This window comes from Leptinotarsa decemlineata, unplaced genomic scaffold (genome assembly GCF_025532065.1).
Source record: "Leptinotarsa decemlineata unplaced genomic scaffold, Ldec_3_MD MMD2_tig00000218_RagTag_RagTag, whole genome shotgun sequence".
Taxonomy (NCBI): domain Eukaryota; kingdom Metazoa; phylum Arthropoda; class Insecta; order Coleoptera; family Chrysomelidae; genus Leptinotarsa; species Leptinotarsa decemlineata.
The window spans coordinates 3,403,746-3,431,351 of NW_027412545.1; the positions used below are offsets into that span (position 1 = coordinate 3,403,746).

The 27,606-nt window shown below is 34.7% G+C and overlaps 1 protein-coding gene across 10 annotated transcripts in view; it reads left to right on the forward strand.

Annotated features, from left to right (window-relative positions):
• Positions 1-27,606, forward strand: part of Camta (Calmodulin-binding transcription activator) — a 995,933-nt gene that overhangs the window by 145,893 nt on the left and 822,434 nt on the right. For 9 of the 10 annotated variants that reach the window (XM_074173289.1, XM_074173281.1, XM_074173280.1 and 6 more), the window contains one exon: positions 12,756-12,788. The exons of the other annotated variant lie outside the window; for it this stretch is intronic. The gene's annotated coding sequence lies outside the window, so the exon portion shown is untranslated. The remainder of the gene's footprint in view (positions 1-12,755; positions 12,789-27,606) is intronic. 10 annotated transcript variants of the gene reach the window in all.

Here is a 27,606-nt window from a genome sequence, read left to right on the forward strand (position 1 = left end):
TTTATATACCCCCTTTAAGAGGATGTTTCTTAACAAGGGATGCTCCAATGATATTTTTTTATATGAAAGATCCCATCTTTTTTTCGATGAGGAATCACCTCCTTGAATGTTTTACACTTATTTAGTTACACACTGTATATCGTCTTTATTAAAAACAATTTTCATAGCTAATGATCCTGAAGCTAGTTTTTACACAAGTTTGAGATGTGTTCATATCACTTTGTCTATTATCAGAATTAAAGCCCAAACTTCCAGAATATTGAATTTCTTCAAACAAAAACAAGTTCAAAGTTGATGATTTAGGACTCATCTACGTTGAAAAAAAAAGAAGTTTGAATCACATAATTGCATCAGGTCGTGAGAAACGTTGTATCATCTCCGATTATTGTAAACGATACTTCAATAATAATTGACTGCACATTATTTAGACACAGCAAAAGTAATCAGAACAGACCTCAAAACAAAACCCTGCAAACCTCTCATTTCATTCCTGTATGTTGGGAAAGGTCATTGTTTCCTATTTTGGAGATATGAATAAAAATAATCTAGATATATTCACCTCATTGAATTCAAGTACTGCACGCAATTACAAATAATAACATGTTCATTTACATCCCATACTAGCTGAACAATTTGTGTCCCACTCCACAGTCGATTTTCTGGAAAAGGCACCACCCACTATTCCCACACTAGAATTCACAATGCCGGAAATTACTTTTCGACAACGTCTAGTCAGGCGAATTTTGAAACAGCTGAATATTATCAAGGCGTCTGGTCTTGATGAAGTGCCCATCATCCTACTCGAAAAGTGATCTCGCACCAGTATTTTGCAGACTTTTTAACCTGTCTTACACGAAAGAGGTTTTTCCTTCTTGTTGGAAGATTGCTCGCGTTCAGCCTATTCCCAAAAAGGTCGAGAAAACTCTTCCAAAGTCTTTCATGGTTTCAACATCTTGAGCGATCATCAATATGGCTTTCGGAAACAGGCGACCTTCTATCGTATGTTATCCATATTTGAAATAAACATGGAGAGTCAGCTGTTTCGCTTGATATTTCTAAGGCTTTTAACCGTGTGTGGCTGGCGAAACATCGATGCTATGGCTTGTGGGACCATTTTTGTGTATGGCTCTTCAGCTTCCTCAAAGAACGTTCCCTGCAATTGGTCGTCGATAGATATCTTTCAAATACTTTCACCATCAACGCTGGTGTTCCCCAGGGATCCATATTATCTCCAACTAACTTTTTATTGTATATCAACGACCTATTGGAAAAAACATAGAATTCAATATGTTGGTTTGCTGACGACAGCACACTTGTCTCGTCATTACATTACATTACACCTCGAACTTCACTGTTTGAGAACATTTTCATCTGAAGAACTGTGTTCTTGTGAAATAAACATCCTGAGAACGTTTGTCAAAATGGATTTAATCTTCAGCGATTCAAATCCAATGTGAATCACTACTTTAGCACAGGCACCGCTCTAAGAGCGTCTCAAGGAGTTTCTTCGTATTTTGTTAAAAAAAAAATACCACATACATTGAATATTGAACTGTGTTAAAATTCTTTGACCACATGACATCAAACTAATCATTCAGGTTTCTCAAAAATTATCATCATTTTGTTATTATCACTACATTTGAAAGCTGTAACCAAAAGAAATCTCAACTTCCTCAATGAGTTGAAGAAATATACGAAACTATTCACAGCAAAAGAAATCAAACGAGCCCTATATCCTAGTCATAGAAGAACAAATACTCCAACTTCCACTACGAAACGTAGCTGCCGCAGTATGCAACTAGAAAAATCTTCAATTGCTGAACATGTTCTAGTAGAAACAGACTGCATAATAAAATATGATGAAACTGCTGCCCTGTCTAATTCAACGCATTAGCACACACGATTTCATAGGAGGTATATGGATCAACAGAACGTAGTATCAAGAACGCCCGAAATGGACTAGAATACGACTCTGATCGACATTCTACCAGCAGAGAACCCGTCAACAACGTGGACCAACCAAAACAGCCCATCAAAAGTGATATAACCTTCGCAATCAACGCATACTACTGATAATGTCTGACGCAGTAGTAGACGTAATGTGTGGTACTATCATCCATTCGACTAAGGCCTACCAGCCTGGATTTTGTTTCTTCTGTACTATCGATAGTGAATCAATGAAATAAATATATGTATTATTTTCTACTGGAGGTTAATCAGTAGATCAGTCAAATATTCCTACACAAAGTTAGGGTACGTACACAAATGAGTCGATATAGGCACATACTGGCTACAAGCGTAGGTATTCGCAAACAAGATGCTAGGTCGGGTTGTTCGACACTATAAATTTAATCGTTTGAACTCCCCCATAATAGAAGGGCATGAAGAAGAAACGGCTACAAGGTGTTTTTTTTATTAAGTTATATTGAAAAGTCATTGTACATCCACTAATATTCTCTGGACAGAAAATAATCGCTAACAAATAATAAAACTATACGCAGATAGTAGAACACAAGTTGTGTAGCACAAACATCAAAAGAAGAACACAAACTTCCTTTACTGTGTACAAAGCATACCTCGACAGTGTGTTGGTAGCACATAGTGATGTATGCAAACTGCACATGCTCTAAGTATTCCACCTTTAGAAATATGTAAAGAATTGAAGTAGCAGTTGTTTCAGCTCTGTTTCTCCCCCAGCGCTTACTTTGGTATGCTGCTTCTACTATACACCAGTTCGTTACCTACTACAGGAGGAATGTCTTGTAGCGGCAAGCGAGTAAGCGATCTTCCAGTCCACCAGCGACGTACTCTCAGTTATCCTATTTTGTAGGGGTTCTGTTATTTATGGAAATTTATGAAATCATTTTCTTCAACAGTATTTTGAATTGTTTCAACTATTTACACAGCATATATATATGTACGTTATTCACATTCAGGGTGGTTATGCTTTGTATCGATGTTGACCTGTTCGCTAATTACTTTTTCAGATACCTCTTTGTCCAGTCTCATTTATATCGCAGCGCCTTCTACAGTAAAAATCACGGTCCGATACACATATAACTTTTGGCAACCTATAAACTTTTCGACTTCAATCATGAACATATACTGATTCATTGTTGTTGTTTTCTAGTTTATGACCATTATGCATATTTGTCGATGAAACCACCCAAAATATTTCTAATGGCTCATCGAATATGCGAACACATCGTCGTCTAGTGTAGAACATGCGTAACAATAGACATTGACAGCGACCATTATTTAATGTGTTATCTATGTCGGTTCATAATTTATAATATGCAAAATGCATATTGTTCGTAATACGGCGATAAACACGGACGCACATACTCTGTGTGAAAATGTAATCCTGATTCATTGCCGTAATACGGCCAGGACTCCGCCATGCATAATATTGCCCGAACGGCTTTTTGTGCCTTGTTCCGATACATGGATACAAGATCGTTTCTTTGTTGGGCGGAATTACTTTTTCATCCAGGATTTTCCGCGCGAAGTATTTTTCGAATTCGCTAATTCGGTATTTCGGAATTTAACACAGACAGTGGTATCAATTTTCTTTGAAGATTTTGCTTTGTGGTAGTATAGAAATTGATGATTAGGAGCGATGCAAATAAATGGCTGCGGATATTAAAAAAACCTAACTTCTGAACGTGATGCAGTAGTTCAATTAAAGGAATCAAACCAATCTTTTCAAGTTGAGATTTGTAGCAAATATGAGCAGCGAGCTCTTACTAGTATGAGAAATCAAGAGGTAAATGAAATAAAACCACGATTTATTTCACTATTTTCTTATTGATTATCATTCAAAAACTATTCTACATGGTCAGATTATACAAACATCTCGATTCCAAAGTATATTAGGGGTTCACAAACTACACCGAAAAACGATTTGATTGTCACAAACTTTATTTTCAGAAATATCACGATGCTATCACAGTAGCTTTTTCGTCATATTAATAACCAATTGTTCTCTCTAACTTTCATATACCTTACGTAATCACCAGTACGAACTATCTGCTTAGGTACATACTCAAATATAATCATCTAGAGCAGGGGTTCCTAACCTTTTTGCACCTGCGTACCACTTGACTTTTTGAGAAATATTGGCGTACCACCAGACCTAAATATGTTAATAAACGTATAATCTTTACTCTTCTAAAAGTGTTCGAAGTCTTTTTTAATTAAATTCCTGAGAAAAATTCATAATTAATGGTTAGATATTTGTTTATTTATAACATGCTCATAATAAAGGAGGAATGAAAAGATTAGAATGGTATGATTTTACAGTTTTATTTATTACCCATAGGTCAAAAAACTTACAAATAAAAAATTATTAAAAAGCAAAAAATTAATCATCATACACAATATACTTTTATAGGAAAGAAAGTTTTTGGCTTTCTACTACTCCATCTGATACAAAAAAATGGATGAGAGAATCTTCCAAAGAAAGGAAGGATTAATCAATTTGAAAATAAGTAACTCTATACATGGATGTGTAGATCATGCAAAGAAGTAACTTTCAGACACAAACTGAAAGAAAGTCCTCCTGAAACAGCTTTGGAAGATTCTCTCGTCCATTTTTTTGTATCAGATGGAGTAGTAGAAAGCCAAAAACTTTCCCAAAAAATTAATCACTCCTAAAAATATAACCCTTTCAAATCAAATACTTTTATAGTCTTTAGTGCGAAACTTGTTGTTGTTTGCGTGTGATTGAAATATCAACATTAAGAGTAATGGAACTTATCTTCACTCTTAAGTTCTCTTCAGCACTTATTCTGCTTCTTTATTTATTTTTATGTACAACAGTTCAGAAAATCCACTCTCACACAAGTAACTCGTAACAAATGGCATCAAAAACAGCAGAGCTTGCCGGAAGAGTAAAGGGTTCTCGGTTTTACATTCGATCCAGAAAAAAGATTTCTCTCTAAAATAATGTTTCATGGAACTATCTTCTGTAAGGTCGATAACATTTTCTTTTAGTTCCAATTCATTTGGTGAGGTTCCCGAAAAAAGATTTCTGATCCAGTCCACTTTTGAATAATCTTCAGAGAAATACTTCTTAAAGCTTTTTTTAAGGTCTTCCAAGTAAACAATGATGTCTGCAACCACATGTGGCATTGGAGATATTTCATCAGAGTGGGGAATGCAGATGGATTCTCCTCCTGTATATGTGAACAAAACAGGACCAACTTTCTTTTGAAGGAGTTCATTTTGTCACTGGCTGTGAAGGCTGTTCTGTTTGGTCCCTAAAGTCCCAAGTTCAGTGTGTTGAGTTTGTCAAAAATGTCGGCTAGGTAAGCCAATCTTGACAAACATTCTTCATCAGAAAACAATTTTCTCATGTCATGATTTTTTTCACTTGAAAACATGAAAACTTCTGATCAAAGTTTAAAGAGACGGTTCAAAATTTTTCCTTCATTTTTGCTGCTAGCCCTGTCAATGTTCCTGATATAGTTTTTGCCACATCTGTACACAAGCCAATACACTTGGACCAGGGAATGCCTTCTTTGAGCACATATTCATTAAATACTTTAAAAATGAGTTCAGCTGTGGTATTTGATTCAAGTGGTTTGCAGAAAAAAAAAACTCTTTCATCACCTCTGCATTATAATCAAATCGCATGAAACCAAGTAGCTGCGTCATGTTTGTAACATCAGTGCTTTCGTCAACTTCAAGTGTAAAATAGGTGCATTCTTGGAGTTTCAATGCCAGTTGTTCTTTAATTTTATTAGACATATCGTCAATACGCCTTTTTACTGTATTATTTGACAGTGGTATTTTTTAAATTTCTTTGGCTGCCTTTTCTCCTAACGCGGCTTGAACTATATCCACAGGAGCCGGCAGTAAAAGCGTCTCACCTATTGTGTGAGGCTTTCCATCTTTTGCAATTCTTAAACTAGCAAGGTATGACGCCTTTATCAAGTTAGTATCAGTATTTGCTAATACGTGAATACGTAGAACGTATAAATAACCCTCTATTGAAAAATCAAGTTTATACCTAGTAAAAATCATATTTAAAATCTGAAAGTGGTACCTAAGCAAAGTTTAAAAAGAGCCGTATTTTACTGTGTTACATATGAGAACCTGAGTTAAAGTGCACGTTGAATAACAGCTATTAAAGTGTAAGTACTCGTGTTCAAATTGATAAATAGATTACAAAAAAGGTACAAAACCTTCTCTGATAAAGTGTAAATTCTTTTCCTCGATCGCTAAAGGTGTCCATACACCTCCTTTCACAAACTATAAATAATGACGGACGTTGCACAGAAAATTGACAAATTGTGCGAAGAAATATTGAAAAATCGTGCAGAACTTAAAAATTGCATTGAAGCCAGTGAAACTCGACTTCAGTTGACAATTGAGGAGTTGAAAAGTAGTATTGCTAAGTTAGAAAAGGATAATTTTAAACTAAAGGAAGAAGTGGAATATTTAAAAAGAACCCAAAATAGAAAAAATATTGTCATATTCGGATTGAAAAAAAAACGTGAAGAGGTTACTGCTGAGAATTTAAGCGAAGATCTGAAAAACCTGCTTGAAATTGAACTTGAAGAAAGTGATTTGAGTGACGTTTAGCCATTAGGTAAATCCAACAACTGCCCAGTGAAAATAGAATTCATTTCATATCTGAAAAAAAAAGGAAATACTGAGAAAGTGTAATAAGTTGAAAGGGAGAAACATATCTGTCGTCAACGACTTAACACCGGTTCAAAGGAGCGAGAACAAGATTCTGAGAACACATCTCTCTCTTGCTAGACAAGAAGAAAAATACAATAAGTGTTATATAAGAGGAAACAAGCTAATTGTTGATGGAGTTGAAGAGCCAGAGAACGGAGGTAACACAGAAACAAAATCAAATAGTGCACCTTCTACACCAACAGCAACAATCGCGTTGATAGAAAAGAATACTAGGAAAGAATTATCTACTCCACAGACTACAACATCAAAAAAGCCAACCCAGTTGATCCAAGTACAAAAGTCACTACAGGATAAACCGAGAACGCGCCACGGCTCGGGTCACAAAAAATAACTCAATGATACCCATTAAACCTTTTCATTGTTTCAATTGATTTTATTCAGTTCTGCGAAAGTTACGTCTAAAGTAATCATGGATCCATTTATAAGAGAGTATCAAAATGAACCCGTTCAAGCACATCATATAAAAGAGGTCACAGACTTCAATGTACATTTGATGAAAGGACTCAGCGACTTTAAAATTTTCCACACCAATATAAGAAGTATTGCCAAAAACATAGATGAACTTTTCATTTATTTAAATCAGTTGGAAAAAAATTTTGAAATAATCGTATTGACGGAAACTTTCAAAGTCACTGATGCTAATATATACGGATTGAAAGGATTTGCCACACTCTATAATGAATCTTCATTTAATAAAAATGATGGAGTGATAATATTCATAAAAAATGAACGCGATTACGATCAAACAAATATTAGTTTAGGTAACATGAAAATTCTGGAGCTCAAGATAAAATTCAATAACAAAAAGATGATATTAAGCTCGATATATCGATCTCCGAGTTCATGTCCATATGATTTCAATGAACACTTTTTCAACTATTTACAAACTGTTGATCCGAATGACATCCATATAATAACTGGCGATATAAACATAGATTTGTTATTAGAAATTGATTACATTGAAGATTATAAAAACAACTTGGAATATTTCGAATTCATTTCTTATATAAATGATATCACTAGACCAGATACCTCCACATGTCTCGACCACTTCTTCGTAAAAACAAATATAGAAACACACGACCGTATAAAGTCCTTTATCTTTCAAGATAAAATAAGCGACCACCGACCAATTGCTTTGACAATAGATATGGGCGAGAAAGTTGGCAACGAAACACCCAAAAATAAAAAAGTCTACATTAATTACAAAAGGTTGAAATTAGCGCTACAAACTGAAACATGGACCAACATCTATGAACAAAGTGATGTCCACTCAAAATGTGAATTCTTCATCAATAGACTAAAATATCATGTGAACAAAAATACAACTGAAATCAAATTGAAAAATAATGAAAAGACAACATTAGGGTTGTCAACATCAATAAGGGAAAAAAATAATCTTTACAAACTATCAATTGAAAACCCCAGTGATCAACAACTCAAACAAATATACAATGATTACAAACGCAACTTGATTAAACTCACAAAAAAAGCAAAGAAACAATATTTCCAAAACGAAAGCAATAAAAATAGTAATAAATCATGAGGGCTTTGGGATAGTATAAATGAAATCTGCAATAAAACTTGTCCCAAAACAAAAATAACTGAAATTGTATTGAATAATGGTGATATAACGAAAAATTAACAGGTCATTTCTGATGAATTCAATAGACATTACAGTGAAATAGGCCAAAAACTTGCTGACAAAATCCTAAAACCCGGTTATTTTAAAGACCAAACAGTTGAAATCAATAAAAATATGTTCTTATATCCCACAGACACTGAAGAAATTTTACGAATTATACAAAAACTAAAACTAAAAAAAAGTCCTGGACACGACGGTTTTACTGCAGAAATGTTGAAGCATATAGCAGATTTTATAACAGTCCCTCTTACCCACATAATTAATAGTGGCTTCGAAAACGGAATCTTTCCAAATATTTTGAAAACAGGTGTTATCAAACCGCTCTTCAAGAGTGGTGATAAACAACAAATTCCAAATTATAGACCTATTTCTCTGATATCACACATAGCAAAAATTTTTGAAAAAATAATAAAAGAAAGAATGACACATTTCATGAAAAAACATAATATCCTGTCCCAACAACAGTATGGATTCAGAGAAGGAAGATCTACAGAAGATGCAATATTGGAACTGACGACTCATATCTACAAATCATTCGACATCTCCAAACCGTCACTTTGCATTTTTGTTGACCTTTTCAAAGCCTTTGATACTGTTTCTCATACAAGGCTTCTTGAGAAACTGGAAAAAATTGGCATGCGGGGTAAGCCGCATGATCTATTGAAATCGTATCTCTCAAACCGTAAACAAGTAGTCGATATTTATGTTGCAGTAAGTACACCAAGGACGATTACCTACGGGATTCCCCAAGGTACGGTCTTAGGCCTTCTTCCGTTCACCATCTATACAGACAGCCTATTGAAAATGACCTCTGAAGGAGCTATTCTGAGCTTTGCAGATGACTCAGCAGTATTTTATAGTGACGATACATGGCAACAACTGAAAGCGAAGGCGGAAAAAGAGTTGAACAATATTAATAAATGGTTTTTATACAATAAACTTACTTTGAATGCGGAAAAGACCAAATACTTACCCTTCACCTCCTATACTAACAATTTGCCGAATATGGGGCCATTGAATATAAACCAAAATATATCAATTCCAGAAGCCAGCGCCATTAAATACCTCGGTATAAAAATTGACCGACATTTGAAATGGGATTTACATATATCGTATCTCACAAATAAACTTCGAGGATTCATATCAAGATTCAAACTCTTGAAAGAATACCTTGATATCACCCATTTGACAACTGTGTATTATAGTTTAGTTCAGTCCCAACTTTAATACGGCATAATAGGATGGGGAGGAGTAAATGACACATACTTAAATTGCCTCAATATTGTACAAAGAAAAATTCTTAAAATCATATTGGGGAAAGGAAGGATGTATCCAAGCGATGATTTATACAAAGAAAGTGGCATTTTCGATGTTAGACAACTCTATTACCAAAAAATGTTGCAGAAAATATATAAAAATGAAATTAAAATAACACCCATACAATACTAGGAGACAAAAACTTAGTGTTGTGGTTCCGAAATGTATCAAAACAGTGGGACAGAGACACTGCAGCTATCTGGGTCCAAAAACTTGGGATTTACTACCTAACTAAAACCATAAAAACTAGTCAAAACTACATTAAGTTCAAGAAACAAGTAAAAAATTGGCTAAATAGTTATGACAGAGATATATTCCAAAAAATTATTTTACTGTAAAAAGTGCAAAAATTCAAACCTGTTATAATTTATAAGTTTTAACAAATTGTTTGTCATATTCAAAAGACAATGACATATATCTCTAATAAAACTCTAGATGTGACTTTTTACCGACTGTAATATTTATCTCATGTGATACCTTGCATAAAACTGTTAACCATCTATTGGTGATATTTAGATAATTTGTAATGTGATATATGTATATTATGTTTCACTGAGATTTCAAACCGATCGTGTTATTCACTTGATCTGGATGCGACGCTTTTACCGACTCGACTGTGATATTTATATCATGTAATATCTTGCATGAAACTGACAACCAATCATTGTGATATTTTAAATATTGTATTATGTGCTCCATGAATGTTTTTTTTTTCATTTTTTTGAATCTTTTCTAGAGGCTATATCACGCACAAGGAGCAATCTTACGATTGTTTCTTCAGTGATGTCATTGTTTATTTATGCATCTCTCAAGCACTACTGATATATTCAATATTGTAATTTTTTGATAAATAAACATTATTATTATTATTATTATTATTATTATAAAAAGGTACAACTTTTAGTTGGTCATGAGTTGAGGAAGTTATATATTTTATGAAAATATAGGAACTCATCGCATTTCAGTATAATCAAAATTTTCGTTCTATTCTATTGAACACAGCATACAAATTGCGCGCTCGGATTCGATGAGGTCGACGAAGGCCCTTTTAGCCCGGTCCTGATTGGCGAAGGTTCTACCGGTGAGAAAGTTATCGTTGTTTCAAATGTTATGTGGTATATACTGATGGGACGAAGCTTTTGAAACAACTATTACTTTCTCAACGGTGGAACCTTCGCCAATCGGGACCTGGCAAAAATGGCCTCCGACGAAATTAGTCGACTTGTGTTATGCCGGCAAAAGTGCGCTGATTCAAATGTCGCTTATTTCGATTAAGTTCAATGGGTATTCACTGATATATTACAGTTTAGTATACTCATAAAAACGAACAAAACATGAAAATCTGCAAACCTCGGCCAAAAAATCCGCTAAATAGCTTTTACACAGTTATCTTTCAGTAGTTTTACCACTTTTTTCATTATATTGAAGTAATGAGTTTACCATAGGTTTTTTTTATACCGATTTAGTTTTTATTTATTTCAGATACTTTTTCGCTCTATGATCCCAATTCCATTTTTATACAACTGTCATTAGAAGTGACATTTTTAATGGTTGTCAAGATGATGTTTACAAAGTAGCGTGTTAAAAATATTTTTAACACTAGTGCTAAAAGTATTTTTAACAATTTTTTTTTCGACCAAATAGCAATAAACAAAACAATTATTCAATTTTTAAGGAAGTTTTATTATTAACAATAGATATAGATACAATTAAATTATGTTACAAATGTATTATATACATAAATTTCATCATTTTTATTATTTCTGAACATCAATATGAAAAGTTCTATCAGAACAACTGCTGATATTAATACCTTGTGATGTTGAAGAGCCTTGTAATATATTTGAACAATCTGAGTTGACAATTTCATGGTCATTAACATTCAATTCTTGAAATGAAGAGGACGATGCTGTAACGCTGTGATTATTCTTTCAGCTATAGCTTTTTATACGAAATATATTAATCAATGTAACCCTCAGCTACTGTTGTAGACTTCCATTCTTCGTGTTTCCTAATATCCGTTATATTTGCTCCTGTTTCTGCTAGCAATGAAGCAGAAGACAAAAACAGTGACCTATATATTCCTTTGGTTCCTGGAGGTTCAGACACTCAGCAATGATAGAGGACATTTTCCCAAACGTGTTTATACCAACTGGGTTGGCACTGCATTTATAATTTGAGTATTTCAGAAAAAACGTTGATGATTGATAACAGAAGGGCGTAATGCAACGTATTTATTAAAATAGTCAATGTATAAACGTATAAATTAAAATAGTCAAGAACGACCTATTTTCGTTTTTGTATTTGGAATTTGAACAATCATTGATTTATCCATTAATTTAATGTCTTTAATAAATTGCACAGCTCTTCACGCCGGCAGGCTCCATATATTACGAAAATAGTAGCAACTTTTATCATCAAATATTTTTCATCTGGCGCCTCATTTATAAACCTCTGGATTTGTTCAAACGTGAGAGTTTTTCATTTTTTGTGCGTATAACTTAATTTTTCCGCTTTAAGAATGCTATTACCTTGAAATATTTGCTTGTAATAACACCATTTTCAACGAGCGCACTCGACTTTATCATTGAAAACTTGCTCAACAAAGTTGACTAGATCCATATTTTTGATTTCTCTTCTAGATAGTCTAAGAAAACGGTTTCGCTGAAATTTCCTTTAACATTTAACACACAATTCTTCACTATTGTTATTCATTATGCAAGACATCATACACCAGCAAGAACTTTAAATGTGACTTTAAATAAAACGCTTGAGCTGTTTGTTGGTAATCGGGTGATTCGGCGTCACCTGACACGGCCACTTGACAGCAAATGCGATAACAAGTAAAAATGTGTTTTTGTAGAAATATTAAATTCATCTATTTTATTATGAAAAACGGACAGTTGTGCAAAAACTTTGTATGATATTTGTGTTAAAAGTGAGTTTTATTTAGTTCGTGAAATTCACAAAATAAAACCTTACTTTTAATATTCATATCATGCTATTCTCATTATTTGACCAAGGAAATGTCAACATTTCACGTAAACCAGTATAGTTTTCCTCATAATTTCTTTTGTTATAGATCCCTTCTACAGAATCGCTACGGTCTCCTGGGGTGAGTATTAAAATTTAAAAATTACTTTTTTATGTTATGGCGTCAACACAAAAATGATTGACATCGACAAAGTAAAGGAAGTGCTCTTCATGTTAAGGCTGGATATGTGGATATGCCGTAATTGTAACTAATGATAACATCTAGTTACTAGGGAAATTCAAAATAAATATTGTCAAATGATTTGATTGGGTGGGTAGATTGTTCAAGTTGATAATAATATTCATCTGGAGAGAAACCAGGAAAAGCTAACGAATTCATCTACAAATTCACTAATTCAATCACCTCAAAAGACAGTTAGGCAACAACTTTCTTTGAAATACTGAAAATCTAATCGCATCTCTTTCAAAATTACACGTCCAACTATCGTAAAAATGTTCTTCAGTTCTTCAACGAGGTGAGATGGTGTAAGCGAAATTCTTTTTATTTTCGCGAAGTTTACGAAAAGTGCGACGCTCGAAGTGTCTGGAATTAAAAAATAAACCAAGTGCTCCCGAATCTTTTAATACTAACTTCAGATACGGAACATCGCCTTGATTTATACAGACATTTTTCATTATACGAATTTCAAATAACTGGTGCAAGCAATGGGTCGTAACAAATTTATATTTGAAATTGAAATATAGACATAATTCAATCACATCTAGTTGAGCGAATTTATTGGTTTTTTACTACTGAATATATATTCGAAAGAAAATGAATTCTGTATCGATTTTCAGTGAAATGTATTGAAATGTTCTGAAACTAATTCACAATACAGACATACACAGGTGATTCAAGAAAATTGGATAAATTTAATTATTCGTTTAACATTAACAACTTTCGTGATAATTTTTAAAATTAATTTCAAATACAATATTTCACATAACCTAACCTAACCTGAGCTAGACTGAAGATTTGCGAAGGACTATCCATTTTTGACCTCGGCTACTTTTCGTTGTGCTTTCATAATAATTATCTTTCTAATAACCATCCTGTCGACGAATCAGATAAGTGCTAAGAATTTTTATTGTTGCAATTCCAACAGATTAATTTTTCATTATTGGCAACACTTAGGGAAAGCTTTTTTATTGTGAAATAACCCACTTATTCGAGTAAGCCTTCTTTATTCTTCGCAACAATCATTTGTTTTCGAAAAAATTCATAGATCTTGATCCAAACGTTTCTAATTATAAAGTTAGCATACTGGAAAGTATTACTTACGATGCAGTTACTCAAATATCAACTGGTACAAGCGACATCGGCATGGGTGAAGGCAAGGCTCTTTAGTGTGAAAGACAATAAAAATCTATACTTATGAATGCGAAAGGCACTCACTTAACACTCACTCATTCATCTCTGTTTTTCCTTTCTGGTGAGTCCTAGCAAGCTATAATTGTGCATCTTAGGTCTTAGATGCGCACTAATGAAGGATTTTAAAATATTCTAACTGGGGCACCCCCGTGAGGGTAAAAGGAGCGCGTTTGCATATGAAAATTGCATATTCATCACTGTTTCTCCAAACCGCTATATTTTCGGAGACCGAAATTTTGTAAGGAGGTAGATTCGTTTTATGTTGTTGATGTGCAAAAAGGAAGGATTTTCAAATATTTCAACTACGACTCCCCCTGGGGAGACATGGGCTGGTATACATATGAAAACTACCTCTCCATCGGTGTAGTGTTAACATTTATGTGAGGAGAAAGCATCATTCAACCCCTATTTATCAAAATGATATTTAATCGTTGAGCGTTTAAACATTTCTGCCTATTGAAAATCTCTCTTCCGAAAAATTAAATGCTCATTTAGCATACCTGAAACAGAATTGAAGAGAATACCTAAATCATCCATGATGTTTGTTGCTGATTCATTGGTTAATACAATAGACAATTGTATTCAATCAAACAATTTGGAGTCCTGGAAAAAGTTACTGTGTTTTGCATATACATTGTTTTGTATTGCTTCATCCAAAAAACCACATAATAATTATTATTACAATAATTATTCCCCTAATCTTTCCAAATTTCCCATAGATGGAAAACCAACAATGAAACAAAATAAAAGTCAATATATAATCAATAAAGTTTCTAATATTACTTCGGCTATACGAGTTTTATCTTCCATTGATTTAGTTACTACTTTTGACAATAAAACATTTACGTTGCCCATATCAAAACATCCCTCCGAGAATACCCATCTAGAACTCAATATTCTAGGAAATGGAAATACAAACCTGGTTCCTCTTCAAGTAACTGAAATTGATGTTTTACGTTCTGTTAGATCCTTTCACACAAGATCATCTGGTGGGCTAGATTCTCTAAGGTCTTCACACTTTCAAGATCTTTTACAAAAAAGCTTCGGATCTAAAGGCTCATATCTTCTTTGATATAACTATGTAACTTTTTACTTGCTGCCAGAGTCAATTCAGAGGTACTTCCAATCCTTTATGGTGATTCATTACAAGCTCTAGAGAAGAAATGTGGTGGTATAAGACCTATTGCCGTTGGTACATTTTTTCGACGCTTGGTAGCCAACATTTCTTGTTTAACCATTAAAAATATATTCGGGGACTTACTTAGTCCCATACAATTTAGATTTGGAACTCTCGGAGGGTGTGAAGTAGTCGCTAACGCAGCTTGTCATTTCGTAAATCAGCATCCAAATTCATCTTCAACAATTTTTCTCAAACTAGATTTCTGAAACGCATTGAACATGATTCACAGACGAGTATTTTCAGACAGTGTTATCAAGAGATAATTTTGTTGAATTTGGGGACAACGTCATCATGCCGGGAAGAGAAGTTCAACAAGGAGATCCTCTGGGTCCTGCACTTTTCTGCTCATCCATTGATCGTCTGACGAAATCACTTCAAACTAATTTCAACTGTTGGTACTTGGAAGTCACAAGATGCATCAATAGTAGAAAAATTCAATAGTTTGACTCCTGGAATAAGAACAATAGTGAGGCACGAATTGGCTCTACTTGGTGCACCACTTTCAGAAGAATTTTTGGCTGAATGTTTGAGATAAAAACTACTTCCCTACTTCCCTAAATTTGATGACCTCTCATATCAAGAGCCTTCTTGCTCACATTGGATACTTTCCACTAAAGCACTCTTTAGCAATTCCTAACTTAATGTACCTGTACCCTAATAAGTAGCCCTACATTTCGATGTCAAAACAAATTAGCACGATTCGATTCAGCACTTAGAGAAATCTTGGGACAAATAATCAGTAATAACTTTGAAAACGAATCCTGGATCCGAACTTCGCTTCCGGTGAATCTGGATGGTAGTGGCATCCGACAATCATCTTCACTTGCTTACCAGCTGTTCTCTCCTCATTCGATAGTGTAAAGCATCTGATTCCTACTATTTTACCAAATTTCTTCTCTGATATTGGTGATTCATTTTATTCGGAAGGTGAAAAAATATGGATGGAAAAATCAAATGAACCAATAACTCATAACAAAGGCTCTCCAAAATCATGGGATCTTCCATTATTGCAGATGTTATCTACGGAACTCATGGTTGCAGCTAAGGACTCCCTTACAGATCAGGCTCGCCTCAAAGCTGTAAGAACTAAGAAATCTGGCGCCTAGCTCAACGCACTTCCAGTTGCATCTTTGGGAACATTATCAGACGACGAAAGTTTCAGAATTTTAATAGGTATTCGTTTAGGATGTTTGATCTGTTACACATGTCGGTGCGGTTTCGTTGTTGATGAAAATGGTACTCATGGTCTCAGTTGTAAATTTAGTACAGTTCGCTTCCCTCGACATTATGCAGTAAATTACCAAACGTCCTGATGGAAACCTTTGATTTGGGACTTCACCTTTGTCGATACCTTGGCTCGCTCTCATCTCAATTCAGCTTCGCAAACTGCTGGTGGAGCCGCTGAAGATGCTGAAAGAATGATAGTGGTAGTGAAATTGGTAGTGAAACATTCAGTAGCTTTGATTCCTTTGCTTCCGATTTTTTCAGAGATAGTGGTCGAAAACTGATTACAGTAACATGCGATTCTAGAGCAAGATCATTTTCAATATAACGAAACAGCATTGCAAATCAGAGAGGAAATGCTGCATCAATTCTCGGCACTATTTCTCCTTCTCAAAGTCCTGATGGAATTTTTTTTGCCCACAAAATTGGTCTGTTGAGAATTATTCAAACGATAATGAAAATAAATAAGACTATAGTTCTAAAAAATTTGGGGTATAAGACTTAACAGGCAACATGAGCACTAACAGTTTCAATATCGTGAAAGGACAAATGCAGAAGAGATGACTGTCATCACCCGAAGACGATTGTAGATACCAACAATCGAAACGTCGTGAACTAACGTGACTTGGAATCTCTACACTTTTTTATTTTTTTATTATTTTCTTTTTTCATTCCTTTAATTTTTATTTATTCAATTATTATATTTTTACTTGGATTTCAAATCATTTTATATAGTAGACAATGAGAGTTCCTTATTTGCTTTCCAACAGACGAAGCGATATGATCCGATCTAAATAAAGCCTTCCTAGGAGGATGAAGTTACTGCTTTTACGTAGAGTTCAGCGTCTGAAATCGTACGGAATTTCTATTTTGAGTTTTATCGAATTTTATTTTTTGTTGGTTTTAATGGATTTTTCATTCTTTAATTTTGTTGTTATGTGAAAAATGTACTGTGTGATTTTTTGATTCTGCTGTTAATGAATTCTATTCACGATGAATTCATTACCATTTTCGTACGAATTTTCGTTCATTTTTTGGCAGTCGCCTGAAGCAATTTTTCGGGGCTGAAAGAAATGTATAGTCGCAGTTTTCAATGTAAAACATTCTCCTGCGTATCGAAGTTCATCTAAAAATAAAATCTAAATTGAATTCTGTGTTTGCAGACTTTCTCGCAAAATATATCTTGGAATTCCTTTAACCCCAATAAGAGCATCCAGATAAGATCCGTGTTTCGGGAATGGCCGCGCCGAGCAATATTAAAGGGGATGATGAATACGTGCAGGGAGAAGGTGCGAGAAAAGATAAGGGTTGTACACCGAAGGAAGAAGCTATTAATAGTGATTACCCAGATACGACGTGATACATGCATTGTACGATGATGGATGGCTGTTGAAACGGGTGGTAAATGGTTGTGGTATTTACCGAAATAAGGCTAAATACGTTCTTTGCGATATCTATATGCAGATATGCACTTAATTATATCTGGGACTTCGGTATATTCTATCAACAAAGAAACTGCGGCTTTTATGGCATGATTATAGTGTTATTGGCGTAAGCCAATGTCTCAATTTCTTTTCAATTTTTTTTGATGAAATTATTCCAAGCATATACTCAAGCTTCCGTCCATAAATGGTCCCTAAGAATGAAAATATGATTGACGAGTTACACTTCGTTTAAATGGTATCAGGTTGTTCCAAAAGTTTGCTTTGAACTGTAATATGTCAGTGAAAACTAATTCAGTTAAATTGATTTGTACACCATTTCAAGCTGCACTTTTGCCAATGAACACCAGTTGATTGATTTCATCAGCATACAAATGGGTGATCGGGATTAGGTGAAATTGAAAGTTATAGAAGTGCTCGAGAAGAAGATAGTCGGTTGGCAAGAGGTCTGGGAGATATGGTGGGTGAGGCACAACTTCGCCGCTAAACTCGTTTAACGTTTGGACGGTGATTCGGACCTGTGGACAGGCATTGTAGTGGAGCAGGATCGATCCTCTTCTGTTGTCCCAGTGCCGGCTGCTGATGCACTTTTCGCTACATTCCGTCGATTTTCTCACAATAGGACTGTGCTGTGATGGTTTGGCCCGGTTGTAGAAAGTTTTAGTAAATCACACCAGCCGCTGACTACCATACAGTAACCATGGTCTTTTTTGTTGCGCAAAAGCAAAGAAGAAGATTCCTGGAAACGTCACAATTTCTGTCGATCGTTAAAATCGTGGAGCACCCACTTTTCCAGCTTTTTGACGTTTCCAATCCGTTTTAAGTCATCAAAAACCGCCCGGGAGCTGACGCCCAGTTTTTCTGTTATCACACACACCGCTTGTGATTGGCCAATCTTCACCAGAGTCCTCAAAGCCTTGTCTTGGATTACAGTACGTCGACCACTTTGGGGCTCATCTCCGAGGCTAAAATCTCCAGAACAAAATTTCGTGTTCATTAACATTATAATTGCCAAATGGCTAGTTAATTTGTTTGCCTGTTTTGGCAGTGCTTTCGTTCAATTTGAATTCGTAGAGAAAAATAGGCCTAATATCGCTCGATGACATCATAGTAAGCTGAAAACAGGCAAAACACTAAACTTGGGCAAAAATGAACAGCACCAATGTATAAATAACAAAAATTATCTATCGGTCTGTATCATAAGTTCAGCTTAAATGTTAAGCTTACTAAAGATTAAAATACAAATTCCAACGCCTGAAATAAACAGAAATAAGAAGATTTCATGTCAACATCGAAGATTACTAGTCAAAATTGCACGATTCAAGTAGAAAAATATGGATTCATAGATATGTGCATCCATAGTGCATGTTAAGTCATATAAATGAAAAACCTAAACCGTTGGCAACGCAATTAATTGGGATCTTTCCAAAACATCACTTATGTGTGAAGAACATATTTTATAACGTATCCAGTATATTGAGATTTGTTCAAAAGGTCAGTTATGTGCAAAGAACAAAATTTCATAAAGTATTCAGAATGTTGGACAGTCACTGAAAATTACGATATGACATGCCATATCTCCGAAGATAGTAAAATCATAATACTAAACATGGTTGGAAATAACCAACACAACGGCCTAGCTCTCGATATTTCTCCGTTATCCAGTAGCAAAGTTGAGTGACATATGATATTATCTTCCGAAAGCTGTATTACTGATCGCTCATGTTGAACTAGTCAAAATGTTCAAGGTGTTGATTAACAGTTTTCCCTATAATTTTTTATATCACTGATTTTGAAGCAACTGGAAAAGTTTTCTTGCTTTTGAATATAGGTTGAACTTGGGCAGTCTTTCAAAGAGAAAAAAAAAGTTTTTTCAAGACAAAAAGCTGAATGTTAATCGTGCAGCTTCAATAGAGCTTTGTTTGAACACGATGACAGGTACATCATCAGAACAAGAAGTTATTTCGAAAAATTTTTGTACATAAAGTATACGTTGAACTCAAGCAGTCTTTCAAGTCAAATTTGTTTATTAAGGCAACAGCCTACAAATTATTTCAGCGTTAAATGGCGCATTTTTTGAACACTATGACATGTACATCATGGAATCCCAGACTGGTTATTCTGGCAATGCAATACCTTGTCTAGAAAGTGCTGAAGATGGGGTCCTTCTTTCTGATGATTTTGCTATATGCAACCTTTTTAGTGAGTATTTTTCAACTGTTAGCAGTAGCATATCCAAACCTGATACTAAAAATATTAATTATATGTCATCTTCACATCAAAGTATTTTTTTATATCCAGCAACTAAGATGGAAATTGAACAAGTTATCAAAAAAGTTTGTAAGAAAAAATCGTCCGGTATTGATGAAATTCCTGGTCTTGTTATAAAAAACGTTGCCAATGTAATTTCTGAGCCTTTGACTCATATAGTTAACTCCACTTTCATAGAGGGGAGGTTTCCTGATATACTGAAAATGTCAAAGGTTTTGCCAATATATAAAAATAAGGGCTCGAGATCTGACTGTGCATCTTACAGGCCTATTTCGCTACTTAGTCAGTTTTCTAAGATTATTGAATACTGTTTCTATCAAAGATTATATGATTACTTTGAATCATTTAGATTATTTTCTTCTAGTCAGAATGCTTATAGAAGAAATAAATCCACTGTTGGCGCAATTGATCAACTCATTAAACATGTGTTGGAAATCTTGGAAAACAAACAGCAAACTCTGGGGTTATTTTTTGATTTGAGCAAAGCTTTTGACCTCGTTGACCATGACATACTGCTACACAAATTGCAGTTTTATGGTATACGTGGTCCTGCATTGAATTGGGTTAGATCTTACCTGACTGGCCGTAGTCAGCTGGTCTGTGTGAATGGAATTAACTCTGTAAGTAAATGTATAGTAAGAGGGGTACCTCAAGGTTCTGTTTTAGGACCTCTTTTATTTTTGGTTTTTATTAACGATCTTCCGAAATTTTGTTCGAAAGCTTCCATTATTATAATTTTTGCGGATGACACTAATATCTTGGTATCTGCGGAAACTATGTCCGAAGTAATTGTCAAAGCTAATGAAGTAACTGATCAAATTGAGGAGTGGTGTTCTACAAATGGTCTGCTGCTAAATTCTGCCAAATCTCAAATGCTCAACTTTGTTACTAAAAATATAACTATTGATAAAAGCTATTTAGTAAGATTAAATAATGAAACTTTACATCAAGTTAATTGTACTAAATTCTTGGGTGTTGATATTGATAATAAACTTACCTGGAGTTTCCATGTTGATAGTGTCAAACTGAAGCTCAGTAAACATATATATTTACTTCGTAGGTTGAAACAAACAGTCTCTTTTGATGTTCTCATGCTTTTATACCACAGTTTAATTCAGTCAGTGATTTCCTATGGTCTTGAACAGTGGGGCTTATCAGCTAAAGCTGATGAAGTGTTTGTTATTCAGAAAAAGGTAATCAGAATTCTGGCTGGGGCATCTTCAAGTGCAAACTGCAGGCCATTATTCATTCGTTATAGTGTATTAACAATGCCTAGTTTGTATATCTACCAAACTCTGATATATATAAGAAAAAATATTTCAATTATTCCTAGAAATGAGCAAATCCATGAACATTTCACCAGAAATAACCTTCAACTTTATCAGCCTTATAGTAGATTGACAGTATCGAAGAATCACCCCATGTGCTGTGGGATTAAACTATATAATAAGCTTAGTAATGACATTAAGTCCTCAAACATCAATGTCTTTAAAAGGAAGCTTAAGGTTTTTCTATTGCAAAAAGCATACTACTCTGTGGATGAGTTTCTCCTTGAGTCATAATCATAATTTGATTGTAGCTTAGTGATTTTATTTTTATTTAAGTTATGCTTTGTATTTGTTTTTCTATAATAGTTTGACCTGTTGTATCAGCCAGTATTTTATGATGATGTTTGCCTAATGTGATTGTAAATGAACACTGATTCAATAAATGTTTGATTGATTGATTGATTGATACATCATCAGGACCAAAAGCTTTGTTGTTGTTGAGCAGTTTCAGTATGTGTCTAACAACATGCCGTCGAAAACTTATATGTGTCAATGTGGATGGTGCAATGGTGAAAGTGGGTAGTTTTTCTCTCTGTAAGGAAACTGGGAGGACTGCTTATCAAGTAAATTAGTCTTTTTTTTGCGGCATCAACTGCTAGGTTATTAGCCGCGTACTTGCTCTCTGTTCTTCAAATTTCATCTATTATATTTGCGGCCTTCAAAAATGCCATCAGGTTGCTCAACGTTCGTCTATCATCACATAGAATGTCTTGCCTGGTTTCCTCATATTCTGGACATTCTACAAGTATATGTTGTACTGTTAGTACTGTATGGCATGTAATACATAGAGGTTGTTTTCTTCCTGGAAGTACGTGAAGGTGTGTCATTTCTGTTCAATTTTAATGGTGAGATTCGCTTATTCACACTTGATTTTGAGCATTTCAGTTTCGCGTCAGTTTCATTCCAAAGAGTCTACTAGTCAGATTCTTCTTTGTTTTTATTATAATTCTTTAGATCTTCTAAGTGGAGTGGCACATCTTCAAGTTCGTTGGAATTAGCAATCATTCTAGCATCCTCGTTGTTCTTTATGCCACAATGACTAGGCATCCACATGAAGTTGACAGTTCTACCGCTTTCCTTCATAATATAAATTCTGGCAAGAATAATCCTTACAAGGGGTTCAAGAGTAAACTTATTTTGAAATAATCTTATAGAACTCATCGAGTCGGTACAAATTAGAAAATGAGTTTCGTTTCGTCCAAATTCACAGAATAGTAAAGGTTAGTATATAGCATAATATATTTCTGTTGTGTATACGCTGGTCGTTGAGTGTATCGACCAGCTATGGAGGTGTCCGTCCATCTACAAGGAATGCACAGTCGGTCTTTGATCCATCAGTATCTATTTTGCAGTAGTAAGGAAAGTTACTGATGTTATTGTAGTAGTTTAGTTTGTGTTCTTGTGAGTTAAATTCTGTCTTTTTCATTTCATTTTCCAAAACATTGCAATGTATATCAGCTAGTTTCCATTGGAGGGAACTCTGCGAAAGCGAGCGTGAAAACTTTCGAATCTGGGATAATACGTTGCTCTCCTATACGTGCTCCTGTTGGTGTGGTTGCCGTTGGTTTTTATAGGAATAAATCTGGATTTTGTCATAGAAAAAGATATCATATATCGGGTGGTTAGGTTAACAGTATATTTTCACAGCATTTTTGTCGCTGTTGTTATTGCGGTGGTGCTTAGGTGTGAAATCGCAGAATTGGTGGAGCTTCGGCTACTAACCAGAAAGATCCAGTTTTGTTAGGCCTGACAAGAAATGATTTCCGCATTTATTCAAACTATCGTAGAGATACGCAACATATGGCAACCTCTAATCAAGCGGAACACGATCAACACACACCAAACAGTCAGCTTCCGCTAAAACCGATGAAGCGATGAGATAGGGAAGATGGGATAGGTGAAAGCACTTGAATGACCTATAAATAGTCAGATCTCTGAGGAATAAGTCCAGTTAACAATCGAAACGTCTTGAAGTAACTTGGTTTGGCATCGTTTAATTTTTAAATTTAATTTCTTGTTAATACTTACTTTTTTAATTTCTATCTCCTGTTGATAGTTGAATTTTTTTGATTTTTTGGTTGTTGCTTGTATTTTATTTCATTGTAATTTCAGTTTTTTACTCAATATAATTGTTATTATTCAGCTAACTTTTTTAATTTCTTTACATATTCTTTCAGGGATTTCAAATCAATTTATATCATATTAGACAATGGAAGTCCGAACTGATGAAATGCACCATGAAATATTAGCAACCACCTTCAAACATCTTCTTTTAATTATGTCTAAGGCAAGGCGCGCACTGAAGTGGTCAGCAATTGCCGTGGCGGTGGCGTGATGACCAAGTGGCACGTGGAATCGGTAAAGTCTATGTAAACAAATGAAGACGCGCGTATCAAAATGGAATAGTGGTGCAGTGGTATTTTGCAGGTGGCGTGATGTCAGTCTGGTGCCACTGAGCTCGGACAAGCTTAATTTTCGAGTGGCAAGCGACTGGTGACGACGTGGATTTGTGAATGAAAATAAAATTATACGAAAACGAAAAAACATGCAAGATGACCATGAATTCAACATACATTTTGTAACCCTTGTAGAGGCATATCCCTGTCTATATGATAATACGCGGGAGGATTATCATATGAGCCATGTGCAAGAGCGGGCTTGGTCCAAAATTGCAAAAGACATAGGGAAAGAAGGTAAGTAATAAAAAATTTGGTTCTTTGAAAAATATATTGGTTATTTTGTGATTCTCCAGTACTCGCATGCCTATTGTTTATAAGTGTTAATACTTTTGTCTTCATACACAAAATATTTTTTGACCTTCAAGTGAGCCGTCCACTGTGAAGAAAAAATCACAGAGTTTCGTTCGTGTAGCAATTGCTGGATTGGTAGCTCTTCTTTGATTTTAGAGTCTTGGATCACGCTGTTCTTCATTTTCTACTTCTATGTCATCATCGTTTCCTTTCTTTCCTCGTGGGCGCGAAAATACACCTTCCTCTTTTTTAATAAAATTATGCAATACGCATACTGCTTTAACAATACTGTCCACTGTATTTATATTAAGACCAATTGTTGTGTGTAAAATTCTGAACTTGGATGACATCATTCCGAACGCGCACTCAACTGATTTGCGACCTCTTGATAACCTTCCATTAAACACCCTTCTCCTATTTGTTAAGCCTCTTTTAGGGTAGGGCTTCATCATAGTACACATCAATGGAAAAGCTTCGTCTGCAGCAAAATAAAATGGAAAATTTGTGTCTTGTCCTGGTAATGGAGATGGGTCTGGTAAGTCTAAAGTGCCGTTGGCTAATTTCTTTCCAAAATTACTTTCTTTTAATGCCCTCGCGTCACTGTTTCGGCCATACTCTCCTACATCAATGACCAAAAAACATCCATCTGCATCTGACACAGCCATCAAAACAATGGAAAAATACCCTTTGTAATTTATAAATTCGGAACCTGACTTTGGTGGACGTTTGATCCTAATGTGTTTACCATCTATACTCCCAGCACAATTTGGCAGGTTCCATAACTCCCAGTATCTTTGAGCCGATTGTACCCATGTTTCTTTGGTAGGGTTAGGAAGATAAGTTGGTTGTAGAACTTCCCAAATTACTTCTGAAGTTCTCGCAATTATTTCCCTAATGGTAGTATGACCTCTCAAAAAATAACACGATAGTGCCTTTAGATTGCATCCGGTTGCGAAATACCTGGAAACAAAGACAATAATTTAGTAATTTGTTTTACCTTACAAGCGCAGCAAGCGGTATGGCATTTACTTTCCAAAATATAAGAAATTGCATTTTTTTTTCAATAGTGTCCAAAAAGCTAGGATGATTTGCATTTCCTTATGTATACATATATATATATATATATATATATATATATATATATATATATATATATATATATATATATATATATATATAATCTAGAAAGGTTAATGCAGTCTCTTGCGTTTACGCAGCTATTTTTATCAAGTACTTTCTTGGTTTTTTCTCATTTTGTCTTCAATCGAGGACCGCCTGCCCGGTACTGACGATGCCCAATAGGCTGAAACAGCTGTATACCGGTGGCTCTTAAATTGAAATCAATATGGGAATGATCAAAGAGTACTAATCTATTCATATATATATATATATATATATATATATATATATATATATATATACATACATATATACATACATATATATATATATATATATATATATATATATATATATATATATATATATATATACATATATAATATATATGTTAATATTACAGCTACCGTTGCGTACTGCAAGAAAAGGTGGAAGAATCTACGTGGAAGTTACACAAAACATTTAAAGACATACGTGCCATCTGGATCTGGAGCATCAGTAAAACGCCCTTACTATCTCTCGGAGTACATATGTTTTGTTTTACCATTCACAAAGTCACGTCAACCTAAGGGTAATGTTGGCGCACCAAAGGATAATGAAGCGGCAGATATACTTGATGAAGAAATATTTACGGAAGACTTACAGACCGAAGAGCTTGAAAGTGAACAATTAGGAAGTGCAAAGAAAACTGGAACGTATGAAAATAATCAAGGGAGAAATAACGATAGTGATGGTGAACAGTCGATTACTGAAGAAGTCGACCAGAATGTATCAAATGTAAATGTAAAAAACGATTCCCGTGATCCAAAGCAAGGAAAACAAAAGAGAAGTGTATCCAGTTTGTCAGTACTCGGTGTAAAGAAACCTAAAATAATAAAAAATACTCAGAATCAAGTAACTTTGGAAGACGTTAACAAATCTGCATTGGAATATTTCAATAAAAAAAAGGAAGCATCCTATAGACCACCTGCTTTAACTAATGATGACGCCGATGTGCAGTTTTTGTTGAGTTTATTGCCAGACTTGAAAAAAATGACGGACAAGCAGAAAAGAAAATATAAAGTGGGAATCCTAAATCTTGCCGGTGAAATCTTGGATGAACCTCTTACTTCTGCACCTCTCTTCTCCCCAACTCCTACTTATTCATCGCTTGCTGCAGACAGCATGTCTTCCATCCGTTCATCTGCAGCATGTACTAACTGTACTCCACCTCGATGTGAGACAGCTGATTCACAGCCATCTTATGAAGATATTTCGTTTTCGACAGTACATCAGCTACCTACACAAGATACATTATTACCAAATAGTCAGTATAGTTATCTAAAAACCTCATTATTACCAGATACCTTCTAAGTATGCGTTACAAAATAATGTTTTATAAGTTTGCATTTTGTTAATAAATACTTATTATTTTAAGTGCTTATTATTTATATTTTCTATCGTACTTACCGCAGTGTTACTAGAAGTCTTTCTTCGGGAGACACACAATTTCTGAAGTTTGTATCCTTTTTTTGAAGCATAGAGCGTAGTTTTGTCAGCAACTTGCAAAATGTCCCTTTCTTCATTCGGTAGAAAAGTTTAAATTTTTGGTCGTCCAAGTTCAAATCCTTTTTATATACGTTAAAAATTCCAAATTCTTTATTTTTCTGCCATAGGGGATGAACCCAATAGTGTTTTTTCTCCTTCTCCTGATTTTTAGCATTCAGGTTAGCAAGTTGCACAAGTAAAAGAACATCTTCATCCTCTGAGGACGACATGATGAATCGGTACACCAACGTTGTTTGCCACTACAATGCGCTTTACACCATTTCCATACCACTTCGTTGCTATTTGATCGCCACGCCATATGCTGACCATCCCTATACCGCTCACCATTCCAATACCTCGCTACTACCACACTACTTCAGTGCGCGCCTTGCCTAAGGAAACTAAAAAAGTCAGTAGTGATATTTTATCAAAAAGAATCCCAAACATGTAGGGTACTTATTTTATAAAATCGTCGAAGTTCCTCATCCAATAGAAAAGTAATTTTGATACAGATATCTCAGTTTCAATAAATTGGCGCCTGGTCCACAAATGCATATAGTCATTTATGTTTCGAAATAAAAGTACCAAATAATTTTATGGAAGAGTGGATTTGGGATAAATGAAGAAAACATGAATCAAAAAAATGTAACCTGACCGGGATTTCAACACGCAAATCCACTCCTTCAT